The 19,399-nt window shown below is 43.5% G+C and overlaps 1 protein-coding gene across 4 annotated transcripts in view; it reads left to right on the forward strand.

The window, feature by feature from the left end:
- Positions 1-19,399, forward strand: part of LYG1 (lysozyme g1) — a 47,453-nt gene that overhangs the window by 4,907 nt on the left and 23,147 nt on the right. Inside the window, exons 1-3 of one of the 4 annotated variants that reach the window (XM_055107611.2) lie at positions 10,054-12,795; positions 14,417-14,740; positions 16,291-16,381. The exons of 1 other annotated variant lie outside the window; for it this stretch is intronic. The gene's annotated coding sequence lies outside the window, so the exon portion shown is untranslated. Of the gene's footprint in view, positions 1-10,053; positions 14,741-16,290; positions 16,382-19,399 lie in introns of those variants that run through there. 2 more of the 4 variants (XM_063594774.1, XM_063594775.1) reach the window with 2 other exon arrangements.

Here is a 19,399-nt window from a genome sequence, read left to right on the forward strand (position 1 = left end):
TTCCAAAAAAACTAAAGGAAACTGCTGGAAGTAAAGGAAGGTATGCTTACAATATTCCATCAAACAGAATATCAACAAAGAAAGGAATTTAAAAGGGCCAAATAGGCTGGGCGCGGTGGCTCACACCTGTAATCCCAGCACTTTGGGAGGCCAAGGCGGGCGGATCACAAGGTCAGGAGATCGAGACCGTCCTGGCTAACACCGTGAAACCCCGTCTCTACTAAAAATACAAAAAATTAGCCGGGCGTGGTGGCGGGTGCCTGTAGTCCCACCTACTGGGGAGGCTGAGGCAGGAGAATGGCGTGAACCTGGGAGGCGGAGCTTGCAGTGAGCCGAGATTGCGCCACTGCACTCCAGCCTGGGCGACAGAGTGAGACTCCATCTCAAAAAATATATAAAATAAAATAAATAAAAGGGCCAAATAGAAATTCTAGAGTTCAAAAGTAAAGTAACTGTAATGAAAAATTCATTAGAGGAGCTCTACAGTAGATTGTGTTCACAGTAGAAAGAATCAGCAAATTATTGGAAGAAATGATGCCTGAAAATCAAATATTTGATGAAAACATTAATCCAAGATCAAGTTGTAAGATAGAAAGATGCATACCAAAACTATAGTGAAAACAATGAAAGAAAAAAATCTTGAAAACAGAAAAAAAAACTACTCATTGTGTATAAGAAAACCCATTGGCCCAATGCTGTGGCTCACTCCTGTAATCCCAGCGCTTTGGAGCTTGAGGCAGGAGTGCTTGAGGCCAGGAGTTCAAAACCAGCCTGGGCAATATAGTGAGACCCCATCTCTACAAAAAATTTTTAAAAATTAGCCAGGTGTGGTGGCATCCACCTCATAACTACTTGAGAGGCTGAGGCAAGAGGATCACTTGAGCCCAGGAGTTTGAGGCTACAGTGAGCTATGATTCACCACTATACTCCAGCATGGGCAACAGAACAAGACCTTGTCTCTATTTTGTTTTTTGTTTTTGTTTTTGTTTTTTCATTTTTCAGTGTTCTTAAGTTTAAAAAAAAAAAAAGAAAAAGAAATGCAAAGCTTTATTTTATGAGTCAGAGGACTTGATATTAAGTCTTAAGATTGTAATACTGCCCCTGCCAAGTTAATCTGCAAATTCAACAAATTCAAAAAAACAAAAACCTCCACTCCCAGATACCTTTTTGCAAAAATTGACAAGTTGATCTTAAAATTTATGTGGACCCAGAGTAGCCAAAATAATCTTGATAAATAACATATTTGGAGTACTCACTCGGATATCAAAACTTAGGGCAAAACTACAATTATAAGACAGGCATAAAGATAAGCGAAATAAAAGTCCAGAAATAAACCCTTGTGTTTTGTAGTCAATTGATGTTTGGCAAAAGTTCCAAGACAATTCAAATGGGAAAGAATAGTCTCTTCAACAAATGGTTTTGGGACAAGTAAATATTGACCCCTCCTTTATGTGATATACAAAAGTTAAACTCGAAATGTAACAAACACCTAAATATAAGAATTAAAACTATAAAACTCTAAGAGGAATATCTAAGGGTAAATCTTCACGACTTTGGGTTACACAAAGCCTTGTTGATGTGACAAGTCACAAAAGAAAAATAGATGAACACCAAATATAAAAACACTTTTGCTGCAATTGATACCATCAGATTAGAATAACAACTCAGAATTGGAAAAATATTTGCAAATCATATATCTGATAAAATGTATCCGGAATGTGTAGAGAATTCTTTCAACCCAATAAAAAGAATACAAATACCCAATTTTAAAAATGAGTAAAGGGGCCGGGCGCGGTGGCTCGTGCCTGTAATTCCAGCACTTTGGGAGGCCGAGGCGGGCAGATCACGAGGTCAGGAGATCGAGACCATCCTGGCTAACACGGTGAAACCCCGTCTCTACTAAAAATAAAAAAAACAAATTAGCCGGGTATGGTGGCGGGCGCCTGTAGTCCCAGCTACTCAGGAGACTGAGGCAGGAGAATGGCGTGAACCCAGGAGGCAGAGCTTGCAGTGAGCCAAGATCGCGCCACTGCACTCCAGCCTGGGTGACAGAGTGAGACTCCATCTCAAAAAAAAAAAAAAAAAAAATTAACCAGGCGTGGTGGTGGGCGCCTATAGTCCCAGCTACTCGGGAGGCTGAGGCAGGAGAATGGCGTGAACCCAGGAGGCGGAGCTTGCAGTGAGCCGAGATCATGCCACTGCACTGCAGCCTGGGCGACAGAGTGAGAGTCAGTCTCAAAAAAAAAAAAAAAAAAAAAAAAAGTAAAGGATCTGTACGTCTTCCCAAAAGAAACGGACAGTTGGGCAGTAAGTACATGAAAAGATGCTCAAATCATTAACTATCAGGGAAATGTAAATCCAAACCACAATGACATCCCGCTTTGCACCAGCCAGGATGATTATAATAAAGCAGGCAGACAACATGGTGAAACCCCGTCTCTAGTAAAAACACAAAAATTAGCTGGGCGTGGTGGCACGCGCCTGTAGTACCAGCTACTCAGGAGGCTGAGATGGGAGAGTTGCATGAACCCAGGAGGTGGAGGTTGCAGTGAGCCAAGATCGCGCCACTGCACTCCAGCCTGGGTGACAGAGTGAGACTCTGTCTCAAAAAAAAAAAAAAAAAAAAGGTGTAGTATTTGCATATAACCTGCCACATAGCCTCCTGTACACTTTAAAACCTCTCCAGATTATGTATAATACCTAATACATTGTAAATGCTATATAAATAGTTGTTATACTGTATTGATTAGACAATAATGACAACAAAAAAAGTCTACACCTAATAGGTACAGACAAAGCCAGATATTTTTCCTTTTCTGGAATATTTTCCATCTGCTGTTGGTTGAATCCACAGATGCAGAACCCAAGGATATGGAGGGCCAAAGAAGCATTTACAGAGGAAGGACAGTGTAGATTCATGAAAACTAAGGAAGGAGATTTGAAATAGGAAGACTTGATTCGCAGTTTTAAAGGCTGCAAAGGAGGTAAATTGAAAAAAAGACTAAGAGGCCATGTGAAGGTCATCAAGCGTCATCCAGAGAGAAATTCTGCAGAGCAATCAGTGCAAAATCCATGTTTTCATTACCAAAAACCAAAAACTTTATCACAATATGATATGAACTTACCTATATGAAGTCTTTCAGTGGCCCCAAAACAAATCATATATATTTAATGAATAGCCATTATTGAAAAAATATATACTAAAAAGTAACTACACTGGAAAACCCATGATGTATTGTTACTATTGTAATTGGGAGAGAAGTCAGATGTTAGAATATTTTAGGAATGAAATAGGTCAAAAGAAAGAAAAATGTGAAGGATATGAATAAACAGAGAAATGTAGGAGGGACAAAAGGACACCCTCTTTAAACTGTCAATGGCAGGCTAGAACTGTTTGTGCTTATGAGGACTTGGAGTCCCTGCAGAGGTCAGGGTGGCTTCTAACATTGTATGCCCACCTATATTTCATCAGGCTAACAATAATTTTGATGGCTGATCTGCTGAGAGAAGATTTTTTTTAAGAGACAGGTCTTACTCTGTTGCCCAAGCTGGAGTGCAGTTGTGGTCATAGCTCACCATAACCTCAAACTCCTGGGCTTAAGTGATCCTCCCACCTCAGCTTCCTGAGTAGCTAGGACTACAGGCATGTACCACTGCACCCAGCACAAGATGGTCTTGATTACAGGCATTTATTTAGGGATACAATTTAAAATGACTGACTTTTATAACCCTATCACTATATATCACCATATTCTAAATGTCTAGGGAAAAGTAGGGGGAAAGACTGGATTAGGCCAGGCGTGATTACCAGTAATCTTAGCACTTTGGGAGGCCAAGGTGAGAGGATTACTTGAGGCCGAGAGTTCAAGACCAACCTGGCCAACGAAGCAAGACTCTGAATCTATTTCAATTAAAAAATAGAAGAAGAAAAAAGACTTGGTTGGCAGTTTTGTTTGTTTTATTGTTGTTGTTGTTGTTGTTGTTTGTTTTTTTGAGACAGAGTTTCGCTCTTGTTGTCCAGGCTGGAGTGCAATGGTGCCATCTCAGCTCAATGTAACCTCCGCCTCCTGGGTTGAAGCAATTCACCTGCCTCAGCCTCCCGAGTAGCTGTCATTACAGGCATGCGTCACCACACCCGGCTAATTTTGTGTTTTTAATAGAGATGGGGTTTCTCCATGTTGGTCAGGCTGGTCTCAAACTCCTGACCTCAGGTGATCCTCCTGCCTCGGCCTCCCAAAGTGCTGGGATTACAGGCATGAGCCACCGTGCCCAGCCTCGGTTGGCAGTTTTTACCATTAATTATACAATTATTTTTTCTGATTATGAAAGCAATAAGGCATACAATGTCAATCATTAAGGAAATATGAAATATGTAAAATAAGCATGTTCTCTAGTCTCATCTCCACAGATAACTTCTTTCAAGATTTGATGCATTTCTCCCAAATTTTTATTTTCTAGACATACACTAACGTTTGTCTTTGTTAAAATGGGGTCACTGAGTACATTTTATTTTGCAACTTGTTTTTTTCCCATTTACCTGTACAGCCAGCACATTTTCTTATGTCATCACAGTAGTGCCACCTCTCTCTTTAATTAATGCAAAGTGTTCTATTGTGCAGATGGTACATATGAAAATATTTTTCTTTTTTTTTTTTTTTTTTGAGACGGAGTCTCGTTCTGTTGCCCAGGCTGTAGTGCAGTGGTGCGATTTTGGCTCACTGCAACCTCCACCTCCCGGGTTCGAGCAATTATCCTGCCTCAGCCTCCCCAGTAGCTGGGAGTACAAGCATGTACCATCACGCCCAGCTAATTTTTCGTATTTTTAGTAGGGACGGGGTTTCACCATATTTGCCAAGCTGGTCTTGAACTCCTGACCTCAAGTAACTCACTCACCTCAGCCTCCCAAAGTGCCAAGTGAAATATTTTAGTGGGAAAATGTCCACAGAATAAGGGGTGTGGGCTTGGCCAGTGGAGAGTGGTTGAAGAGGTGAGAGGGAACCAAGGCTCTTCCTGCTATTTCTTTGCTAGTGCTGGCCCCTTTAGGGGCTTCCCTTCCCTTAGAGATGACTGCCAGGGTCTTCCATCCCTACTTTCTGCCCCTTCTCTGAGGGGCCTGAGCCCCCTCAGCCTCCCAGGTTCATCCAAACAAACAACTTATGGCCTTCATAAAACTGTCTGATTAAATGTGTATTATTATTATTTTTCCTTTTTTATTATACAGGATATAAATGCTTAACTCTTTTCATGTATTTTTAAACCAACTGACAAATAATTTTGAGCTTGTCATTAGCATCCTTGGGCTAATGTAATAAAACTTTGTTACTTAAAACTATGGTTTTCTAAGTTTTAAATTGCATAGCAACAATAAGGATCTGATCATAAAGACAAAAATCAGGCTGGGCATGGTGGCTCATGCCTGCAATCCCAGGGGATTGGGAAGTCAAGGACAGAGGATGGCTTGAGGCCAGGAGTTCGAGACCAGCCTGAGGGCTGGGCATGGTGGCTCATGCCTGTAATCCCAGGGTGTTGGAAGGCCAAGGATAGAGGATGGTTTGAGGCCAGGAGTTCAAGACCAGCCTGAGGGCTGGGTGTGGTGGTTCATGCCTGTAATCTCGTCTTTGGGAGGTCAAAGCTGAGGATCACTTCAGCCCAGGAGTTCGAGACCAGCCTGGGCAACATGGTGAGACCCCTCCCCCACCAACATCTCTACAAAATATTTAAAAATTAACCGGGCAATTCTAGTTAGTTGAGAGGCTGAGGTGGGAGGATCACTTGATCCCAGGAGTTTGTGGCTGCAGTGAGCTGTGATCACACCATTGCAAACCAGTCTGGAGGACAGAGAGAGACCCTGCCTCAAAAAAAAGGAGGCGGGGGGACCAGCCTGGGCCACATAGGAAGACCCCATCTCCACAAAAGATAAAAAAATTCTCCTGCCGGGCGCAGTGGCTCACGCCTGTAATCCCAGCACTTTGGGAGGCCGAGGCGGGCGGATCACGAGGTCAGGAGATCGAGACCATCCTGGCTAACACGGTGAAACCCCGTCTCTACTAAAAATACAAAAAATTAGCCGGGCCTGGTGGCGGGCGCCTGTAGTCCCAGCTACTCGGGAGGCTGAGGCAGGAGAATGGCGTGAACCCGGGAGGCGGAGCTTGCAGTGAGCCGAGATCACGCCACTGCACTCCAGCCCGGGCGACAGAGCGAGACTCCGTCTCAAAAAAAAAAAAAAAAAAAAAAATTCTCCTGTGTCAGAAGACCAGTTGAAAAACAAAATTTAAACATTAGCCCAGTGTGGTGGCACACACCTGTAGTCCCAGCTACTGGGGAGACTGAGATGGGAGGTTCACTGGAGCCCAGGAGTTTGAGGTTACAGTGAACTATGATTGTGCCACTGCACTCCAGCCTGAACAACAGAGGGAGATCCTGTCTCTTAAAAAAAAAAGACACAAATACAACTAAAGCAGGGTGAATCTCTTAAGTAAAGGGAAAAATTCTGATCAAGAAGACTGGAAACAGCTGGGACTAGCCTTTGCCTCTCAGGAAGGAACGGAGAAAAGATTCTGGCAAATGATGGCCAAGAGGCAGCAGAACCCCTCCTGCAGTGGTTCACAAACGTGGCTGCGTTGCCCACTGCTGCTGTAAAAATTACCACAACGTTGGTGGCTTAAAACAATGTAAGTTTTTTTTTTTAATTTATTTATTTTTAGAGACAAGAGTCCCTAGCGCCTGGCCCCTTCCCTCTATCTTCAAAGGCAGCAAGAGCTGGTTCCATCTCTGTGAAACTGATTCTTCTGCCTCCATCTTCCACATTTAAGGGCCCACCTTGATAATTCAGGATATCCTATCTCTTTTAAGGTCAGATGATGAGGAACCTTAATTCCATCTACTAACTGGAGTCTCCTCTGCCATGTAACTCAACATGTACATAGGTTCCAGGGAGTAGGCTGGAATCACATTAGTGATTCCAATCATTCTAATGAGCAGCCATTGAAAACCACCGCTCTGGCCGGGAGTGGTGTCTCATGCCTGTAATCCCAGCACTTTGCGAGGCCAAGGATCCAGCTACTTGGGAGGCTGAGGCAGAAGGATTACCTGAGCCCAGGAGTTGGAGGCTACAGTGAGCTGCCGTGATTGGGCCACTGCATTCCAGCCTGTACAACAGAGTGAGACTCTGACTCAAAAAAAGAAAACCCCAAAATCTTCTGCTCCAAAGAGATCATATATTCTATTTCTACACATGTACCTGGCACTGCCATGGATGTGTTTATTCTGTACGTCCCATTTAACCTTCCCAAAGACCTATTTATTTTTAGTTAACAACTAACATTTACATGCCAGGCATTGTGATGAGTTAGTTGTGCTACTATTGTCATGATCTTTCACAAATATTTTATTTTGAGTAATCATCACAACAACCCTGTGAAGTAGGTACTCTTTTTATTCCCATTTTACAGACGACAAAGCCGACTCAGAAATTTGCCCGAGAAGGCTGGGTGCAGTGGCTCACGCCTGTAATCCCAGCGCTTTAGGAAGCTGAGGCAGGTGGATCACCTAAGGTCAGGAGTTCAAACCAGCTTGATCAACATGGTGAAACCCCGTCTCTACTAAAAATACAAAAATTAGCTGGGCGTGGTGGTGCATGCCTGTAATCTCACTACTCAGGAGGCTGAGGCAAGAGAATCGCTTGAACCTGGGAGGTAGAAGTTGCAGTGAGCTGAGATTCTGCCACTGCAACTTCAGCCTGAGCAATAGAGTGAGACTCTGTCTCAAAAAAAAAGCAAAAAGAAAAAAGAAATGTGCCTGAGGCCATGAAGATAAACCATGTCAGCCAGGCTGGTCTCGAATTCCTGACCTCAGGTGATCCACCCACCTCAGCCTCCCAAAGTGCTGGGATTACAGGCATGAGCCACCATGTCCAGCCCCTGGGTTTTTTGCTTTTTCTTTTCTTTTATTTTTTTTTAATTGAAACAAGGTCTCACTCTGTCTCCTAGGCTGGAGTGCAGAGGCCCAAAATTGGGGAATCATCTCACCATTATAAGCCTGTAAGAATGTCTCATTAGATTACTCTTTAATTTTTAAAATTGTTTTAATTTTTTTTTTGAGACAGGGTCTCACTGTCACCCAGACTGGAGTGAAGTGACATGATCTCGGTTCACTCCACCCTCGACCTGCCTGAGCTCAGGTGATCCTCCTGCCTCAGCTTCGTGTGCCACCACGCCCGGCTAATTTTTGTATTTTTAGTAAAGACGGGGTTTCGCCATGCTGGCCAGGCTGGTCTCAAACTCTAGGGCTCAAGCAATCCACCTGCCTCAGCCTCCCAAAGTGCTGGGAACCACCAGCACCAGGCCTATTTTAAAGCTATTTTTAATTTTTTATTATTTGTAATTTTAATTTTTTAAAATTTTTGTTTTAATGTTTTTAAATTTTTTAAATATTTATTTTATTTTGGCCAGGCACGGCTGCTTACGCCTGTAATCCCAGCACTATGGGAGGCCGAGGCGGGCAGATCACGAGGTCAGGAGATCGAGACCATCCTGGCTAACATGGTGAAACCCCGTCTCCACTAAAAATTAGCCAGGCGTGGTGGCGGGCACCTGTAGTCCCAGCTACTTGGGAGGCTGAGGCAGGAGAATGGCATGAACCTGGGAGGCGGAGCTTGCAGTGAGCCGAGATTGCACCACTGCACTCCAGCCTGGGCGACAGAGCAAAACTCCACCTCAAAAAAAAAAAAATTATTTTATTTTAAAAATGTTTAAATTTTTAAATTTGTTAAAGGCCTTTCCAGTTGCATCACATCGTACTCATCCTCCTCTTGTTATTCTAATCTTCTCCCTCCCTACATACACACACACATGTACACACACACACACACATGCATGTACAGCAACATTCCAGCCCATTGCCTCACAGATTGCTATGCACCAACAGGCCTAAAATTAAAATCGTAATAGCAGTGTAGTCACAAATATAAAATAATATAAAATTATTCTGCCACTAAGATCATGTTTTCTTGAGAAAAATACAACTTTTTAGAGCAAAAATATAGGGCAGCAACAGGAAGGCTCATTTTAAGCTGTTACGCTGTGTAGAGCTGCACCTTTACATGGCCTGTGAAAATACCTATTCACTGAATTTGGATTGTAATCAATAATTACCAGCCTAGAAGACCTCTGAAAGTTGGATCATTTTCTTCCCTCTGGGCAGGCAAATCTTCCCTGCGTAGAGACACTGTGAGCTGGAAGGGAGTTCCTTCTCTCAGTGCGTCCTCTGTGCCTGCTTTTCCCATTTGCGTTTTTGAGAGTTCAGAACTCCAGGAAGGATCATCCTATGCTGGAGATTTCCCCATGAATGTTTCCTTCTGCACAAAGAGCAAATCAGAGAGACTTGGCCCCTCTGTTCCGTCTATGGACTCTAGAGGCGTATCTGTCTTTTTAGTCTGTTAGCCGAGGCTGTTAGACATGTTGGCCTTAGTTCTTACACAGCTTGCAGAGAAAATAAGACTGTTATAGAACCAATACTCATGGTCTATGGATTAATGTAGCATTGGCAAGACTGCCCATGAGGGCAGGCAAGGGATTTACCGTCTGGCAAAATACAAACACCTTAGTCTTTTGGCTTTCAGTTAACAAATATGACATCACATTTGGCCCTATTACAGCTACAGTTAAGTGCGCACACATTTCTTTTCTCCCATTATTCGATTTGCACATGCTCACAAATCCAAAAGTAATGACATACTTGCATTAAAAGATATCTACATTTTGATGAGTGTTGTAATGAACAGGAAAAATTATTCTATCATCTACAAATCTTTTCAAACTTGGGTTTTCTTTGCAAGGTCCTTAAGTTTCGCCTGAGTCCAATATTTCTTATGCAGCAGAGACACAATCATTGCCAACTGATCACATACACTGGATTTTCATCCTCAATAAGCCCAAGTGTAAGATCCATGCCTCTGCTTCACACTCACCTGTCTTCAGTCAGTGCTCCTCCTTAGAGGTGGTGAGCCCACAGCGATTTATATAGAGTCCTGTTCTCTTGTTAAAAGTGTTGATCTCATCCTATTTTGGAGAGATTTATGACAGCTCATGAATTATAATAATAATCATAATAATTATAAATACTTTGAACTTATATAGGGCCTTTTATTCAAGAATGTCCTGGCATTTTGCAAACATTAACCAATTCATTTCTTGCCATACCTCAGAAGGCAGATCCTAGTTGTAGTTTAACTTTGACACATTGAGGTCCAACACTTGTCTTTATTCACATCATTTTCTGGGAATGTGGGTTAGGTAAGAAAACAAGGAAGGAAGAGAGAGAGAAAGAGAGAGTGAGAAGGAGAGAGAGAGTGAGAAGGGGAAGGGAGGAAGGGAAGAGGAAGGGAGGAAGGGAAGGAAGAAAAGGAAAAAGGAAGGAAGGAAGGGAGGGAGGGAATTGAACTTGGTGTGTCAGAAACTCATTATTGGTTTGTATTTCAGGTAAGCAGAGCGCCTAGACCAGGGGTTGGCAGCTTTTTCTTACAGGCCCAGACAGGTTTTTGGGCTACGTGGTCTTTATAATGCCTCTGACATTGTAGCATGAGAGTGATCATAGATAATATTTAAATGAATGGCCAAGACTGTGTTCCAAAAAAACTTTCTTTACTACACAGGTGGTGGCCCTAGGGCCGTAGGTTGCTGGCCCCTGTTCTGAACCACCGAGAGATACCAGTTCACATGTCCTCAGTTCAGCAATGTGGGGAGAGATGATCGGCTGGATGATGCTATTTTATAGACACCCAGGACCTACAGCATGTTCCAAATGTCTACATCGATAAGTACTTTGAGAGGGTTCATATGAAGTTTCCAGGAAGGATTCTTTCCCAAGTTGTGGAAAGGGTGCATTTCATGACTGAAAGAGGGAGCCCCCTCCCTCACCACACCCTGTGCCCCAGCTCAACTAAGCAGCTTGATTTTCCCCAAACACAGCGCCATTCTTTGCATTAGGCATTCCTACAGGCTGTTTGCTTTTTATCTAACCCCTCAGGGACAGGGGCTGTGTCTCAGAAACTTGTGCTATGAGCCACCATGTCCCTGGCTTGTCCTTTCAGACCTCCTGGATCCTCTCTTTTTCAAGAAAACGTTCACACTTGTCTCAAAGTCTTATTCTTGACTGTCATGCTGAGTGGGTTCAATGTCCATTTAGATGGCTGGATTCAATTCTCTGGCCTCTCCTTTTTTGTGTGTTTTTTACTTATAAGAAATCATGAGGCAGGGCGTGGTGGCTCATGCCTGTAATCCCAGCACTTTGGGAGGCTGAGGCCGGCGGATCATGAGGTCAGTAGATCGAGACCATCCTGGCTAACACGGTGAAACCCCGTCTCTACTAGAAATACAAAAAATTAGCCGGGCATGGTGGCAGGCTACTGTAGTCCCAGCTACTCGGGAGGCTGAGGCAGGAGAATGGTGTGAACCCAGGAGGCAGAGGTTGCAGTGAGCTGAGATCACGCTCACTCCACCTGGGTGACAGAGCGAGACTCCGTCTCAAAATAAAAAGATATTATATATTTTGTAAAAGTTTTATTTTTAATTTATACATAAGAATTGCATAGATTTATGGGATAAGTTGTGTAATGATCAAATCAGGGTATTTAGCATATCCATCACCTCAAATTGATGAGAATACTAAATAGCTTCCCTTTTAGATATTTTGTAATATACACTACAATATTGTTAAATATAGTCACTGCAGTGTGCAATAGGACACCAGAACTTACTCCTCCTATCTAGCTGTAATTTTGCACGCAACCAATCTCTCCCCATTCCTCCCCAGCCTCTAGTAGCCACTATTCTGCTCTGTACTTCTATGAGATCGCCTTTTTTTTTTCTTGAGATGGAGTCTTGCTCTGTCTCCCAGTGCAGTGGCGGGATCTCGGCTTACTGCAACCTCCACCTTCCAGGTTCAAGCAATTCTCCTGCCTCAGCCTCCTGAGTAGCTGGGATTACAGGTGCCCACCACCATGTCTGGCTAATTTTTGTACTTTTAGTAAAGACGGGGTTTTACCATGTTGGCCAGGCTGGTCTCGAACTCCCAACTCAGGTAATCTGCCTGCCTCAGCCTCCCAAAGTGCTGGGATTACAGGCGTGAGCCACCACACCTGGCCATTACACATGATCAACTTTTTTAGATTTCACAAATGGGTGATTTTGTCTTTCTGTGCCTTATTTCACTTAATGTCCTTTAGGTTCATCGTGTTGCTGCAAATGACAGGGTTTCATGCTTTTTAATGACAAAATATTATTCCATTATGTGTATATACTGCATTTTCTTTATCCACTCATGTGTTGATGGACACTTAGGATGATTCTGTGTCTTGGCTATTATAAATAATGCTGCAGTCAACATGGGAGTGCATATTTCCCTTTGACATATTCATTTTCTTTGGATACATACCCAGCAGTGAGATTTCTGGGTCATATGCCACTTCTACTTTTAATTTTTTGAGGCACCTCCATACTGTTTTCCATAATGGCTAGATTCGTGTATATACCCACCTAGAGTGTATAAGGGCTCCCTTTCTCCATGTCTACACCAGAATTTGTTATTTTTTCTCTTTAAAAACATTTTTAGATTGAGGTGTACACGTGTAGGTTTGTTACATGGGAGTTAAAACATAATCCTTTCTTTTTCTTTTTCATAAATTGAGACAGGATCTTGCTATGTTGCCCAGGCTGGTCTTGAAGTGCCTTGACCTCCTAAAGTGTTGGAACCACAGACGTGAGCCACTCCACCCAGCCTAAAACTTCATCTTCTTTGGTAAATGTGCTTTCATCTTCAGCATTCCAGACTTAGTACCATCCTCCCAGGCACTTATGTCCTCTTCTTTGCTCTCATCCTTGGCGTCTTGTCCCAAACTGAGTCCTGTCAATTCCACCTCTAAAATAGATCTGTAATATCTTTCCTTTTTCTCTTAGCCACTTTCATGCTGCTGATAAAGACATACCTGAGACTAAGCAATCTACAAAAGAAAGAGGTTTAGTAGATTCACAGTTCCACGTGTCTGGGGAGGCCTCACAATCATGGCAGAAGGTGAAAGGCATGTCTCACATGGCAGCAGACAAGAGAAGAGTGAGAGCCAAGTGAAAGGGGTTTCCTCTTATAAAATCATCAGATCTCATGAGACTTATACACTACCATGAGAACAGTATGGGGGAAACTGCCTCCATGATTCAATTGTCTCCCACTGGGTCCCTCCCACAACACAAGGCAATTATGCAAGCTACAATTTGAGATGAGATTTTGGTGGGGACACAGCCAAATCATATCATTCCACTTCTGACCCCTCCCAAATCTCATGTCCTCACATTTCAAAACCAATCATGCCTTCCCAACAATCCCCTGAAGTCTCAGGCGCCCCCACCACGCCTGGCTAATTTTTTGTAATTTTAGTGGAGATGGGGTTTCACCGTGTTAGCCAGGATGGTCTCTATCTCTTGAGCTCGTGATCCGCCCGCCTGGGCCTCCCAAAGTGCTGGGATTACAGGCGTGAGCCACCGTGCCCGGCCGGGGTTTCTTCTTATAAAATCATCAGATCTCGTGAGACTTATTCACTACCAGGAGAGCAGTATGGGGGAAACTGCCTCCATGATTCAATTGTCTCCCACTGTGTCCCTCCCATAACGCAAGGGAATTATGGAAGCTACAATTTGAGATGAGATTTCAGTGGAGACACAGCCAAGCCATAGCCCCGTCACTCTAGTCCAACCATCATCTCTCGTCTGGTCTTCTGTGAAGTCTCCTGAGTCACTCTGGCTCACCTCCAATGCAATCAGCAGCCAGGGGACACTTTTTAAAACATAAATCTGACCGTCATGTGCCTGCGGAGTGTCCCGGAGGCTGGATGGAGAACGACCTCCTCAGCTTCTAGGATTCTTAGGGTGGGGACCCAGGTGCAGCAGGTGAGGAGTTGGAAGTCATCATAGAGAGGCAGGGTTTGTGAGAAGCCATTTCGTCTCTGTGGAGCCTTTGCCAGGCAACATGCTGGCTGCTGCCCAGGAGAACCTCTCAGGATGCTAACGTGGCCCTCTGGGCTGATGACAGGGTGCTTTTGTAGGTGGAGCTGGGCATCCCCAGATTTCCCCACACTGTAATACCTTTTAATTGTTGGTATGTGCTAGAGCTTGGTGGAAAAAATAAAATGGATGAGTTCCATTTTGGGGGTCAGGATAGAGTTTTTAATGGGTGCATTAGTTCTCTTTTTACCCCAACTCTGCCAACAACTGAGAGGAACCCAGTGTTCTCACACTCCCCTCCCAGAGTTAAAGTTCAGGAACTCCCTGGGTGTCCAAATCTGGATCCTTGCTCACAGTGCCCTGCCTTGTGGTCTCACCATCTCAGTCACAAGTAGAGAAAAACAAAATATTCTTTTTTTTTTCAGATGGAGGCTTGCTCTGTGGCCCAGGCTGGAGTACACTGGCATGATCTTGGCTTACTGCAACCTCTCCCTCTTGGTTCAACTGATTCTCCTGCCTCAGCCTCCCGAGTAGTTGGGATTACTGGTGTGTGCCACCATGCCTGGCTAATTTTTGTATTTTTAGTAGAGATGGGGTTTCGCCATGTTGGCCAGGCTGGTCCGAACTCCTGACCTCAAGTGATCCGCCTGCCTCGGCCTCCCAAAGCGCTGGGATTACAGGCGTGAGGCTCTGTGCCCGGCTGAGAATAACAAAATCTTAACCCTCAATGTCTGCACTGGGGATGCAGAGTGAGTGACTTCCAAAAAGTCATAAATACGCTTTAAATCATTCATTTACTCATTCCATAAACATGTACTGAATACCCCTTATGTGCCATAAGGAATACAGGAGAAAAAAGCCTTTGTTTTTGTTCTCAAGACAACAACAAACCAAAGTGCTGTAGGTGCTATGGTAGAAATATCCACATGTTGCTTGAAACACAAGGAACACACGTCTAACCTGGGGCCCAGCATTGGAAGCCCAGTCCAAATCTTGCTGGGTGAGGTTGTAGGAATTCTTCAGTCATTGACTGATTCAACAAAGATTTACTGAACACTTACAGTGTGCCAGGCTGTTATCTGGGCACTGAAGACTCAGTCTTATAAATGAAGTAGCCAGATTCACAGCTCTCACGGAGCTTGTGTTTGAGTTGTGGTATGGGGAGGGAGCTAAGGCAGGGGATGCAGAAGAAACAGACTGTATACCAGTCAGCCAATAAGCAAGCCATTGATTCCACGTGTTTTACTGAGTGTCTAATATGTATCATGCAGAGTGTTGCATGCTGGTATTATAAAGACAAATGAGACACAGCCCCGGTCCCTGAGGGTTTAGATAAAAAGGAAAGAGCCTGTAGGAAGGCCTAGTGCAAAGAATGGCGCTGTGTTTGGGGAAAATCAAGCTGTTCAGCTGAGCTGGGGCACAGGGTGTGGTGAGGGAGGGGGCTCCCTCTTTCAGTCATGAAATGCACCCTTTCCACAACTTGGGAAAGAATCCTTCCTGGAAACTTCATATGAACCCTCTCAAAGTACTTATCGATGTAGACATTTGGAACACGCTGTAGGTCCTGGGTGTCTATAAAATAGCATCATCCAGCCGGTCATCCCTCCCCACATTGCTGAACTGAGGACATGTGGATTGGTATCTCTCAGTGGTTCAGAACAGGGGCCAGCAACCTACGGCTCTAGGGCCACCGCCTGTGTAGTAAAGAAAGTTTTTTTTTTTGGAACACAGTCTTGGCCATTCATTTAAATATTATCTATGACTGCTCTCGTGCTACAATAGCAGAGGCGAGTAATTATGACAAAGACCACGTAGCCCAAAAACCTGTCTGCGCCTGTAAGAAAAAGCTGCCAATCCCTGGTCTAGGCGCTCTGCTTACCTGAAATACAAACCAATAATGAGTTTCTGACACACCAAGTTCAATTCCCTCCCTCCCTTCCTTCCTTCCTTTTTCCTTTTCTTTCTTCCTTCCCTTCCTCCCTTCCTCTTCCCTTCCTCCCTTCCCCTTCTCACTCTCTCCTTCTCACTCTCTCTTTCTCTCTCTCTTCCTTCCTTGTTTTCTTACCTAACCCACATTCCCAGAAAATGATGTGAATAAAAACAAGTGTTGGACCTCAATGTGTCAAAGTTAAACTACAACTAGGATCTGCCTTCTGAGGTATGGCAAGAAACGAATTGGTTAATGTTTGCAAAATGCCAGGACATTCTTGAATAAAAGGCCCTATATAAGTTCAAAGTATTTATAATTATTATGATTATTATTATAATTCATGAGATGTCATAAATCTCTCCAAAATAGGATGAGATCAACACTTTTAACAAGAGAACAGGACTCTATATAAATCGCTGTGGGCTCACCACCTCTAAGGAGGAGCACTGACTGAAGACAGGTGAGTGTGAAGCAGAGGCATGGATCTTACACTTGGGCTTATTGAGGATGAAAATCCAGTGTATGTGATCAGTTGGCAATGATTGTGTCTCTGCTGCATAAGAAATATTGGACTCAGGCGAAACTTAAGGACCTTGCAAAGAAAACCCAAGTTTGAAAAGATTTGTAGATGATAGAATAATTTTTCCTGTTCATTACAACACTCATCAAAATGTAGATATCTTTTAATGCAAGTATGTCATTACTTTTGGATTTGTGAGCATGTGCAAATCGAATAATGGGAGAAAAGAAATGTGTGCGCACTTAACTGTAGCTGTAATAGGGCCAAATGTGATGTCATATTTGTTAACTGAAAGCCAAAAGACTAAGGTGTTTGTATTTTGCCAGATGGTAAATCCCTTGCCTGCCCTCATGGGCAGTCTTGCCAATGCTACATTAACCCATAGACCATAAGTATTGGTTCTATAACAGTCTTATTTTCTCTGCAAGCTGTGTAAGAACTAAGGCCAACATGTCTAACAGCCTCGGCTAACAGACTAAAAAGACAGATACGCCTCTAGAGTCCATAGACGGAACAGAGGGGCCAAGTCTCTCTGATTTGCTCTTTGTGCAGAAGGAAACATTCATGGGGAAATCTCCAGCATAGGATGATCCTTCCTGGAGTTCTGAACTCTCAAAAACGCAAATGGGAAAAGCAGGCACAGAGGACGCACTGAGAGAAGGAACTCCCTTCCAGCTCACGGCCTCTCTCTGCAGGGAAAAGATTTGCCTGCCCAGAGGGAAGAGAATGATCCAACTTTCAGAGGTCTTCTAGGCTGGTAATTATTGATTACAATCCAAATTCAGTGAATAGGTATTTTCACAGGCCATGTGAAGGTGCAGCTCTACACAGCGTAACAGCTTAAAATGAGCCTTCCTGTTGCTGCCCTATATTTTTGCTCTAAAAAGTTGTATTTTTCTCAAGAAAACATGATCTTAGTGGTAGAATAATTTTATATTATTTTATATTTGTGACTACATTGCTATTACTATTTTAATTTTAGGCCTGTTGGTGCATAGCAATCTGTGAGGCAATGGGCTGCAGTGTTGCTGTACGTGCGTGTGTGTATGTGTGTGTGTATGTAGGGAGGGAGAAGATTAGAATAGCAAGAAGAGGATGAGTACGACGTGATGCTACTGGAAAGGCCTTTAAGAAATTTAAAAACTTAAACATTTTAAAAATGGAATAAAATAAATATTTAAAAATTAAAAAAACAAAAATTAAAAAAATTAAAAAGTAAAAATAATAAAAAATTAAAAATAATTTTAAAACAGGCCAGGTGTTGGTGGTTCCCAGCACTTTGGGAAGCTGAGGCAGGCAGATTGCTTGAGTCCTGGAGTTTGAGACCAGCCTGGCCAACATGGCAAAACCCCGTCTTTACTAAAAATACAAAAATTCGCTGGGCGTGGTGGCACAGGGCTGTAATCCCAGCTACTCAGGAGGCTGAGGCAGGAGAATCACCTGAGCTCAGGCAGGTCGAGGGTGCAGTGAGCCGAGATCACATCACTTCACTCCAGCCTAGGTGACAGTGAGACTATGTTTTGAAAAAAAAAAATTAAAACAATTTTAAAAATTAAAGAATAATCTAATGAGACATTCTTACAGGCTTATAATGGTGAGATGATTCCACAATTTTGGGCCACTGCACTCCCACCTGGGAGACAGAGTGAGACCTTGTCTCGATTAAAAAAAGAAAAAGAAAAAACAAAAAGAAAAGGAAAAGAAAAAAACCCAGGGGCTGGGCGTGGTGGCTCATGCCTATAATCCCAGCACTTTGGGAGGCTGAGGTGGGTGGATCACCTGAGGTCAGGAGTTCTCAACCAGCCTGGCCAACATGGTGAAACCCCATCTCTACTGAAAATACAAAAATTAGCTGGGCGTGGAGGTGTGTGCCTGTAGTCTCAGCTACTCAGGAGGCTGAGGCAAGATAATCACTTGAATTCAAGAGGCGGAGGTTGCAGTGAGCTGAGATCGCACCACTTCACTCCACCCTGGGCGACAGAGTGAGACTTTGTCTCAAACAAAACAAAGCAAAACCCAACAAAACAAAAAGTAATTAAAATTAAAATTAAAAATTAAAAAAAGAAAGGCCTATCGGCACACAATGAGTAGGTAGACACAGAGACATGTTAGCAATAAAAAAGGGTGACGACACAGCTTAGAGCAGGAGACCATGCCTAATGTGGATGCATACAGGAGTTCTCAGTTCTCTCAGGATTAGATGGGGACACCACAATGGGGCAGGGGCACCTTCATTGGGCACGTTGAGGTGTTAATACGTCACATTTCTGGGCTAGATGGAGGGCCCCAATGACCTGCAATGATACTGTTTAAGGTAAAGATTGAGAGCATTCATGGAAAAGGTTCTAAGGTGAGAAAACCATAAGACCAAAGATACCTGTTTCTACCTTTTCTAGAAAAATTGATGAATTGAATAAAACATGGTCCATTATGCCTTACAAACTTACACAGTGCTTTGGGAATTCCAAAGTACTCAGTGGAGAGAGGGTGAGTAGAGGAAGATGTCCCCATCCAAGCCACCAGGAACATGAGGTAGCTCCTGAGGGATGCTCTGGTTGTCAGTTTCCAGTGTGCCTGGCAGGCCTGTTGCCCCAGCTTGTTGACACCCCCTTGCTGTTTGTTACTATTTTGCTCTCTGGGAAGGGAGAAGAGGGATGCTACCATAAACATTGTGCTTGACATCATGACCACTGTGCTGCCTTGGTCTGACATCTTCATAATGGTTTTAAGCAGGGAGCCACAGGGGAATTAACAAATGAGTCGTAGGGAACTGACAGACACTCTTTGATCACACCCAAGTGATGTCTCAACAATCTCTTCTAAACACAGAGTACTTTTCGTCACTTGTAAAGTTGGGCCATAGAGTTTGGGTTGCTTCAATATGCTGTATTTATGGACAAAATGACATTGTTCATCCATTTAAGAATTCCAAGCTAGGTGTGGTGGCTTGAGCCTGTA

Source organism: Pan paniscus, chromosome 12, assembly GCF_029289425.2.
Source record: "Pan paniscus chromosome 12, NHGRI_mPanPan1-v2.0_pri, whole genome shotgun sequence".
In the NCBI taxonomy this organism is placed as follows: domain Eukaryota; kingdom Metazoa; phylum Chordata; class Mammalia; order Primates; family Hominidae; genus Pan; species Pan paniscus.